At 35.2% G+C, this 10535-nt stretch overlaps 1 long non-coding RNA gene across 1 annotated transcript; it reads right to left on the bottom strand.

Annotated features, from left to right (window-relative positions):
* Positions 1-2578: 2578 nt before the first annotated feature.
* LOC140145147 (uncharacterized) lies at positions 2579-5795 on the bottom strand. The gene is made up of 3 exons (XR_011857994.1): positions 5223-5795; positions 4121-4239; positions 2579-2604 (listed from the first exon to the last, which is right to left on the bottom strand). It is a non-coding gene; the product is annotated as an uncharacterized lncRNA (long non-coding RNA).
* Positions 5796-10535: the final 4740 nt, after the last annotated feature.

The raw sequence follows: 10535 nt of genomic DNA, 5'->3' as shown, positions 1-10535 counted from the left end.
TATTCAATCCAATAGATTAGAATTCAATCTAATTCAATTTTAATATATGGGATTAAAATTGCTTAGATTGATTTTTAACCCCTTAGATTAAAATCAAAATTAGATGTATTCAAATTAGATTTTTAAAAATCCATCCAAATGTTTTTTAGATTAAAAATCAAATAAGATTGAATTCTAGATTGAATATTTCTAATTGATTAGATCCAATTTTGGATTTGTCCCAGATCACAATCACTTAGAGGGAATATGCTGAATTGTATTATAAAAATAAAGACTGCACAAAAAGTAACGCAGCTGTTATAAACATGCCTGTAGCGTTTGAACTAATAATTGTGTTCACAATATTTCAACATAGAAAGAAGGATGATTTATTTACGCGCATTTTGATACCCCATTAGTCCAATCTCGTTCAATAATAACAACACAGCAGTGTTTTTAAAGAAAAATACCCGAATTGAAAGTTGCGGTTATTTGTATTGATATGAAGTCATTGATTGAAACCATTGATTGCTGTAAATGGCAACTTCTAAATTTGTGGTTTTTCTTTAAAAGCACTATGTACTGTGTTATCAGTATTGAACGACATTTCACAAATGGGGTATCAAAATGAGCGTAAATAAATCATCCTTCTTTCTATGTAGAAATATTGTGGAAACGATTACTAGTTCTGAACTTATAGGCATATTTCAGCTGTGTTACTTTTTGTGCAGACTTTTATTGGATATCTTCCATCACACAATAGAGGATACATGTAGTAAAAAATCCCCATCATTTATTATCTATTAAGTAGGTGTGTTCAACTGTTTTGGTTTGTTGGACTTCCTTCTTCATACTTTTTAATGAAAAAATAGTGCTTTTATTTTTTCACTTCCTTACAGATCTCAAAATAAATTAAAACAATGATCAAAGCTACATATTCACCATGCATTTTTGTTTATTTCATGAACTCTTGTCTTTCTAATAATTATGTACCAGAGAAATAGGTGTAAAAATACATTTAGTAATGAAGTATGAGAAAAAAAGAAAAAAAAGACCATTTATTTACAGTCTATTGGCAGCCACTAGTCTTTTGAGAAGGCTTTTGTTCAGACCTTCATTTGGGGGACCCTTTGTCAAGGCCATTTGGCACCACTTGTCAAGAGGAATGAAGAACACCTTGAAGTTAACAAAGATCAGGGGCACAAAGGCCAAAACTGAAAAACTGCAGGCAATGGCCCTGACTGAAATTCGAGTCCAGCTTGTGTGTTAATATGGTGCCTTCACAAAAGACTACATTGTAGCATTGACTGACATCGGCTAGTCTTTCCTGAAGGCTTTGGGTGTGAATGCATTGATGCACAGTCACAGCTTTCATGAAAGAAACAGTGTCTGCCAATAATAAACTATGAACACTTACACTCCTTTAAAAGCATTTATAAGTCAAGGGTTTACATGTAGGACCTTCTTTTATTTTAAGGGTTTACATGTAGGGTAAACTACATTTTTAATAAATAACAGACATTAACGAGGCCTTATCTGCAATAGCTGCCAAGTGTCATATTTTAGATAAATTATCAAAATGTCTATGGGCAGCTATTGCAGTTAGGCCTTCTGGTCCTAAACCCTTGATTAGTGGACTGGATACTCATCATATTTACGGGATGAAGGTAAACCAGTAGCAGCTACTAAACAATTTGGTCTACAATTACTCTATCCTGCATCCGCTAATCCTAAGGCGCGCTAGTCATAAATGTCACTAGTCCAAGAAAAAAATGGTCGCTAGTCCTAATGGCTGCAGATTTTCCATTGCTAAGGTCTTGTAAACCTTATTTATTTTTGGACTTGTGAACCATTTCCTATTTTTTTTTTTTAGCGATCCGTATTTTTGGACTAGGGAACCTTGGCTATACATTGGTTCCCCTCAAGTTCAGTAGTGACGTAGGTGCATATTTTAGTGGGCGCCGTATTGAATCGTGTGCGTATAGTTAATTGTGTAAAAAAAAAGGGTGGTTCGTGTGGCGCAGCCATGAAAAGACATTGACGTCACTGCTGAATTTGAGGCAAACCAAAGAAAAGTGCCTAGAACATTTCCAATAATTCCATGCAACTTTTACAGCCTGTAAGGAACTATGCATTACGATTACATCACATGATGTCAGAGTCATTTGTTGAGGTCCTTATTATTTTAATAATTGGAGCAAACATTTACTAGTTAGTTTATGCACCACATAAATTACTATGCAAGTATTTTTAAGTTCTCATCAAATGTTCACCCTCCAGAAAAGATTTTCTTCAAAAAATTTAATTGTTGACATAATGTTGGGAAAGTTTTCAATGCATGCGAGTGATAGCCCTACTACGGCCTTTTGACTGTGGTGGTCCAAAACCATGCTATATCGTAAAACCTGGCTATATCCAGAGAACTGCTAAACCCAGACTGCTAATTCACCCTTTTGGGTGGAGCGGTTAGTGGGTTTTAGCAGTTCTCGGATATAGTGTGTTTAAAAAGCCCTATAGTACGGCTAGCGAGTGATGCGACAGATAACAGATGCCAGCTGTTGACTTCCAAACCATCATCCTCTTTGTCTTTCACTTAAACCAGTATCCTCAGTAGTACTGCTGCACCTGGAAATTGGAATAAAATAAAATAATAGCCAATGATTAATTATTACACATTATTATCAGGATTATGGTATCTAGGCTGTTTGTGTGCCTTATAGAATTACTACACCTGCCCAATTTTGTGCCTATTTGTGCATTTTTCTCAAAAATTATAGGGCATTGGGGACAAGTAAGATATGTATATTATAGGGGCAAGGACTACAACTACTGCACTGGAAATTTTATATCAGCACAGACAACAGTTGTGGAGTTACAGTCAAAATGAGGAAAACCAATATTTGATCAAAAATCAATAACTACTTGCTTTGAGTTGCTGAATTTTCAGTACAGTAGTTGGGAGTCCTTGCCCCTATACATATCTTACTTGTCACCAATGTGCTATAATTTTTGCGAAAAATGCAAAAATAAGCACAAAATTGGCCAGGGGTGTAGTCAGTGCTGTACGGTGCAAAACCTGATTGAGGAGCCAATGGCTCCTAACTTTATAAATTTAGGCGCCCATATTTTGCTAAAAAATATGTGGTGCCAACTGAACAGCCATGTGCGTTGAATGTTCATAGCTGCTGTACTCAATCTACATATTCCCATTGAACTCTACATACTTCTTACTATACACAGCATGTACAGTGTAGGCCTATATGTTTTCCAGGAAGTCCCCATTGAGACATGATAAATGCATATATTCATAGCATACATTCATACTCTTGAATGCTACATTACATACATGTTTTGCATTTGCTGGCGATTAAAAGCTTCAATAGTTGGTCGCCATTGGCACCAGGGATTGAATATTTAGTCGCCATCAGAAAAAATCTAGTCGCCAATGCGCCTAAAATGGTCGCACCGTACAGCACTGGGTGTAGTACTCCCTTAAAGCCTTAATGTACTATCTTTTTAAATTTTTAGATTTTCCTTCCAAAATGATAAATTATTGTAGCAGAGTCATGATATGCTATTTCAATAGGTGTGAGGTCAAAGGTCATAAAGTCAAAAGTAGTCACTTGCAATCATTTTGCAATTTTAATTTTTTTTATGAACTGTGAGAGCGGAGACAGATTTAAAGCACTAATCTGTAATTTACTAAGTCTACTAGTCGTGCATAGTTTCATGGGCATAGCCATCTTTTTTAGTAAGGAGGGCAAAATAAAACTTAGGTGGTACACAAAAAACTCTGCATTGCAAAAAAAGTTGCATCATACAATTATACATAGAGAGGTTGTATGTCTTTGAGCTTCTAAAAAGGCTTTATTGGGACGTATACGCTTAAAAATTTCAGTATTTTACACTATTTTCGGTCATGATCAGGTTAATTTCGGTAGAAAAGGGTTCCTTGTCCCTTTTCTTTTCTTTTGCCCTTCTGATTTTCTCTTTTATTTTTTGTCAGAGGGGCACTTTCATTTCATATATATACCTGTCGTGCCTGAGAATTAAATATAGGAACACATAGGAATAAGGTATTGGCATTTTGTGTGGTGTGCTGCACCCCCTTGGCTACAACTTTGTAAATGAAATTACTTACATCCTCCTCAATAAGGAAAGCTGTGCTGTTAGGTTGCAGGTGCTTTGCTTCAGCGTGTGTTTATAGTTCAGATTTTTGGAAGATATGCCTTGCTGAATGGACCTTTCGTGTGCCAGTTTCTGGAAAGACAATACAGTATGACATTGTAATTAAAGCCATTGTAACATTTGCTAAGGGAAAGCCCTGAATATTTTTCAAAATTCTGTTTTTACACGATTGCTTTGTAAACATATAGTAGGCCTACATACTCTGCAAAAATCAAGACTTTATGTTTGCTCACTTGCTGTGGGTTGGGATTGAGACTGAAGATGAAGTCAAAATCATATTTTCCTATCTAGACGAATCAAATTTCACGCATTCCTGCACCTTAATGGCGGCCATAGCGCGACGGGGACCAAACTATCTCACCTAAAATGTGAAATGATAATCGCCCTTGAAGGATATTTTAAACTGCATTCTACCACCCGTGTTACACGCAGACAAAAGAATGATGACAGTTTACAACACAAAAGAATCTCACATCAAATTTTAAGCGGGTTTAATCCACCCAATTGGGCACTCACAACACCTGTTTGGTGCATGCAGGGACCCTAATAAGGCCAAATAAAAAATAAACATGTTTCACGTCCCCTCCGCTTCCTTTTTGAGGTTTCTTCAAATATATTTTTATTTTTTGAAATTTGGTTATAACTTTTCAAAATATATGTCTAGGAAGTTAGGATGCTTTCTATAGCCTTGTTAGGATACAAGAAACACGTTAGGAAGGTTTTGTGATCATTTGAGGGGGTGTAACTCTCCTCCTTTTTCCAGGCATTATTGTATACGCTAAAACACTGAGCTCTAAGTATGGCTATTTACACCAATTTTGTGATAAAAAATAGAAAATAAAAAGACCCTCTTCCTCCTTTTTTTCGAAAACCGGACGTGAAACATGTTTTTTATTTTACTTGGCCTAATGGCCGACCAAATCCTGACCATGACTTGGCTCGTTGGATTCGTCTATACTATAGCGAATCCTCACTGCCAGTTAAAATTAATGTTGTGTCGTTAATAGTTTTACTTGTGCATTAAAAAAATTAATGAGTTATAAAAAGAAACTCACCTTGCAGAGTCGAGGTACAAACAACACACCCAACATACTCAGCCAGGAGAACGGTATACACATACACGACATACACTGTATTGCAATGATCATGAATGTACAGTCATGACAGTGCATGAACAACAGATCTGTGTGATGCAGTGGTGAATGGGACAAATCTCGTCATGTTTTCGTGTAGTCCGAGGTGCTCTGACGATAACACTCCGATCGCCAGGCAATCTACGTGTAGTAGGCCAGTGGGACAACGAAAACGCTACGTGAACGAGCTAGTTTTCGTGCGGTATATTCGATGTCCGTGGCCTTAAACTGTCCTTATCCATCATGTCATTTGCTTCTCTAAATATTCAGTGAATTGAATACTAATATTACTATTGCAAACTAGTCCAAGCACGTCGCTAAAATGAGGCAAATAATTCGATTTTCGCAACTGGATACTTCTGTCAGTGTTATGACTGTCGCAAAAACAGCTGATCGAGGTCAGAGGTGAAATCTGTCAATCAAACTACTTTCGCGCATGCGCAAATGGCACACCTGAACTTAGGGAAATATTTTGCCGAAGGCATTGAGGTGGTGTGTTTGTGATGGTTTCGTTCATTTAAAACAACGGGGATGTCCTCACAAAAGTAACTTTTTGCTTAAAAAAATAGTTTACAGTTATTAAAATAATATTTAAGGCAGCTGTGTACTCTCAGACATGCATGTAGTAAAAGTACAATAACTTTGTAATTATTCGCGCAAGACATATAAAAGTATACATTTTTATAAAGGCAAGACATCAATGAATCTTAATATAAATATAGATTTGGTGTAAAAACAACAGTTTTGAAGAAAATCCCAAAAAAGTGAGTTTTTGGCAATATTTGTTCGGTACATCATAACAAAAAAACACTCTTTCCAAAATATTGTATTTTGGTTTTATCTCCATCTTGAGGCTCCATTTTTTGATATTGGCCTTATTTTTGGAGATATTGACCATATAAGGCATCAAAATGAACTTTTTAAAATTCACAAACGCCTATTTGCACAAAATGATGTCTAAAATCGGAAATAGACCAAAATATAAACAAAATGGGAAAACCGTTTCTTGAGTCGATCATGCTTCATACGATGATCATATTTGCTTACCTATAGATGCTGTATTTATTGAGTTATCGTGTACCTAAATCGTCATTTTACCGAGAAAATGAACATTGAAATAATGGCCGTTGAAGTTTAAAGTGGTCACATTTTGCACTTGGATCGGAGCTCACAGGAGAATGCGGCATTTCTCGTTTTCTACCTTACATTACATGAACATCGGGTAAATACATGGCCCCTTGAGAAGTGTGAACGAAATCCATTCATAACTTGATATTTAAATCGGGGGAAAGAACTTGAAAAAACCCACATTTTATCAGCTAAAACGGAGCCATTTGACCACTAGGTTTTTGTGAAATCAGTGCTTCCGTGGTGTTTCCATATTGATGCGCCGCGCATGCAGATAAGCGTCGCGTATGCGTAGCGTATTTGTGCGTTAACAAATTGCGCGATACGCAACGCGATGCGTTGTTGCGCGAGTGTACCCTGGCTGGTACAACAAAGATTTACTTTCTTTTTCAATTTCAAACACGAGTGGAATAGTGAAATAAAATCCTTAAAATATTGCAGTTGGAGTTTACGAATCTGGATTTTCATTCCTTGTATTTATAAAAAACATAACAAAGTATGAACATATCAAAAAAAAACTCAATTTCGCGAAAGAAACAATGTCTATAGTATACAGCCGCGTTAACTGACTAAGAATGAGAATAATGCGCCGGCATCCAATACTCAAAATATCGGACCTGCCTGTCGTCTATCACACGGTAGAGGATAGTAAAAACAAAAATTCCTGTCGTTTATTCTCTAATTCACAATCATGACAATAGTGCATCTGATGTAAAATTCGTATTCTTTATCATTTTAGGAATAGTTGTCGGAGTTATTTGTGGAATATTTGTCCTGTTTATCTGCATAATCGGCATAATCTTTTGGCATCGAAAGAAGTAAGTATCATCAGCACAATGATGGGGAACAGCCCATTTAGTCCAAGGGGTAAAGTTAGGTTTTAGTGCATTTTATGTTAAGGTTAAGGATAAATTAGGGTTAAGGTTGGAATTAGTAGCATTAGAGTTAGCATTAGGGTTAGGTCAGGGTTAGGGTATAAAGTGTTAGGACACTAGAGTTATGGTTAGGTTTTGGGTTACGGTTAGGGGGAAGTTTTGGGTTAGGGTTTATAACCAAGTTATTGGGTTTTCGTACTGATGACCGTTCAGACTATCGATCTGTAACATAATGATAACATTGACGAGCTTTATTTATTTCATTCCCTTGAACCTTTTTTTAAATACTTACGATGAGTTAAAACTTCATATTCTCTTATTTTCAAGGCCCGTAGTCAAAAGTGAGACGCACTCCAATCGGCAAAAATATCATTTTTATTCGGAAAAAAAATATTCTCCAGAAGGTCCACATTAGAAATGCAAATTAAGAAAGAGACCACTTTTAAAAATAGCTCGAGAAAGTCAGGATTTAGGAAGTGGTTACGTCCACAATTTGCATGTAGGTGATTGTTTTAGAAGAAATCATACCCGTATTTTGGAAATTCCATACAACGTTTTATAGTATCGTACTGCAAAACTGTCCTTGTAATATCATCACTAGCATGGTACAAGCCATACAACAACTTTTTGCAGTAGGCCCTATATGTATATGAAAAATAATTAAATGGTTTGCTTTTTATTCGTTGTAATTTTACATAAAGATATATCGATAAAGTGGCTCATGGAAACAGTCTCGTTGGACGTTCACCCGACGGGAAAGAAGCTGCCCAACGTGACTCTGGGACACCTACGCATGCAGGAAAGAACCTACATAATTCCGAAAGTACTAATGATGCTCACCCCTACTCACATGTCGATGATAATCAAAATGTTGCTGTATCTACCAGAGGACCTATCATGAAACAGGGTACTGTCGAGTACAGTGAAATAGATGATCAGTCACCACAACAGAAAACCACTCAAGTAACCATTGCCACAGGCGATATCGAAGGATATAGCGAAGTTGGAGTTGGATCCAGCCAATCTTTACATGATATCGGGTCATCTTCGGTTAAAATTGTCTTGAATGTTGGCGACAACAGTGAAGGATGGGAGGAGAATGATTTGTACGCCAAAAATAAAAGTAGTACAGACTCAGATCAGGAGGGATGGATAAATAATGAAATATATTAGTATATGGGATCGGTTAAAAGAAGGCATTTAATGGTATTATTACAGGTTTTCTGTACTAACTATTTTGTGTATAAACTAGCAAAATCAAACGATCAACGATCAATATCGTTTATAAAGCTTGTACATTTTTCGCCTCTGTAAGACTGTAATAAATACTTATCATAACTGGTAATATAAGTCACATTTTAGTATTTGGCAAATTTTAATATTTGAAAAAAAATTGGAAATAAGGGCCAACAAATGCAATTTTATCTTATACAATGATTGACTTTGCTGTCTAAGCATTCCGAATTTTATATATAGGTTAAGATATTAGTCTTAATCTAGCTGTTTAATGTGAATTTTTGTTATAAAGTTGGACTCATATTAGACATTCTGCATATATGGTTGATTGTCACGGAATACATAAAACAACATAAAAATGCATGTTTATGGCTCTCAAGCAATTGGCTAATTAATATCAAAATTGGAATTTTATAGCCAGTTAGCTCCAACTAAAGGATTAAGATTGAGTTGTGTATAGTGCAGAATTGCTTGAATCGAAAGTAGTATTATCCTGTAAGTAAGCGAGTATGGTACGAGGCTATCGACCCTGTGCGGTGTCATACTAAACTTTGGTTTACCTCAAGTTCGGTGGTGACTTCAATGCCTTTTTAAAGGTATGATTAATAAGTTCTTGATAACATAAAAATCAGAATCTCCACTATTATTTTGCCATGTAAATATTATCAATAACTTTGATAATAATAGTATGTATATCCATTTGTGTGTAGTGATCCGTCACTTGGTGGTTTTGTTATGTCGACATCCATGGGTTGCGTATACAATTATTCTATCTTATTCCATTACCTGCGAAAACTATAATTGTTGTTTGAAAGGAAACACGGTTGAATATTTGTTATTTATGTTGTAAGCTCATTGGGTCAATATATAGTTCAGCAGAGAAAACGTATCAATTTGAAAAGGTTTTGTTATGATAAGACAAACTATTCAAATTTAATTTTTTGGTCAATTTTGATAAGAATCTATTCATTTTTGACAAGACCCTATTTTTTAAATGATAAGGCAATCATATCAAATTTGATGAGTTTCTTGGAATTTTGATGAGAATATCCGATTCATTTTGAACAGAAATTTGTTATATCCCCAAGTTTCTATTCAAAAATGAGTAGATCGTTTTCGTGTATTAATGTGTTACAAAAAGGTTAAGACAGAATAATTATATTTTTGATTTATGACCTAGGCTACGTAGTTTGCGAGCTGTTAACACTTAAAGATTACAAAAAGAACCAGTTTTTTTAGGGGCGTGCCAACTAATATAGCAAGTAATACTTTGATTTTTTTTGCAAAAGTTCCTTCTCCAAATAATATACTTTGAAAACTTGCTTGATTTATTGTTGTTATTGAGTTATACACATTTTACAAAAGCGTTGCTGTTTCAACGCTCTTTATAACATAAGTCAAAAACCACAGGTCCTACAAAAGTATATCTGTGATATTTGAATTCCTCTAAACACTTGCTATGAATTGATCATTGTAATGTTTGCCAAAGCTCACTACCATTCGCAATATGATGTGAACTACCAAATCGCGACAGTTTAAAATAGTTGCTTACCTTAAATGATATGTTTGTTAAATACTAACAATTTGTTACTGTTTGAATTTCCGTGCACCAGTAAATACATTCCATTTAAAGCGTGTTTGGCACCATGCAGATGAATCATAATACGCTTACTACGCCATCTAATGCTGAAAGATAGTCAGAATTCAGTTACTTCATGGTGGCGTATAAATTATTTCCAAAACCTGCAAATATAAATAATAATAATCATCCAAACATAACATTAACATATCAACATTGACGATACAATGTTTTATAAGAAAATAATTACATGTCGTTTAGAGCGGACCTATAATAATTATTGTACAGTATTTTTTTTCATTTCATTATTATTCCACACAGAACGATTTGTCCCAAACGAAAATTTAGTTTTTTTATTATTATTTTCGTTTTAACCCCCTGACCCAACAGGTAAGTACATTAGACAAAAATTATAAT

This window comes from Amphiura filiformis, unplaced genomic scaffold, assembly GCF_039555335.1.
Source record: "Amphiura filiformis unplaced genomic scaffold, Afil_fr2py scaffold_150, whole genome shotgun sequence".
In the NCBI taxonomy this organism is placed as follows: domain Eukaryota; kingdom Metazoa; phylum Echinodermata; class Ophiuroidea; order Amphilepidida; family Amphiuridae; genus Amphiura; species Amphiura filiformis.
Note: the sequence above shows the minus strand (reverse complement) of the source record. Positions and strands in the feature narration are given on the sequence as shown.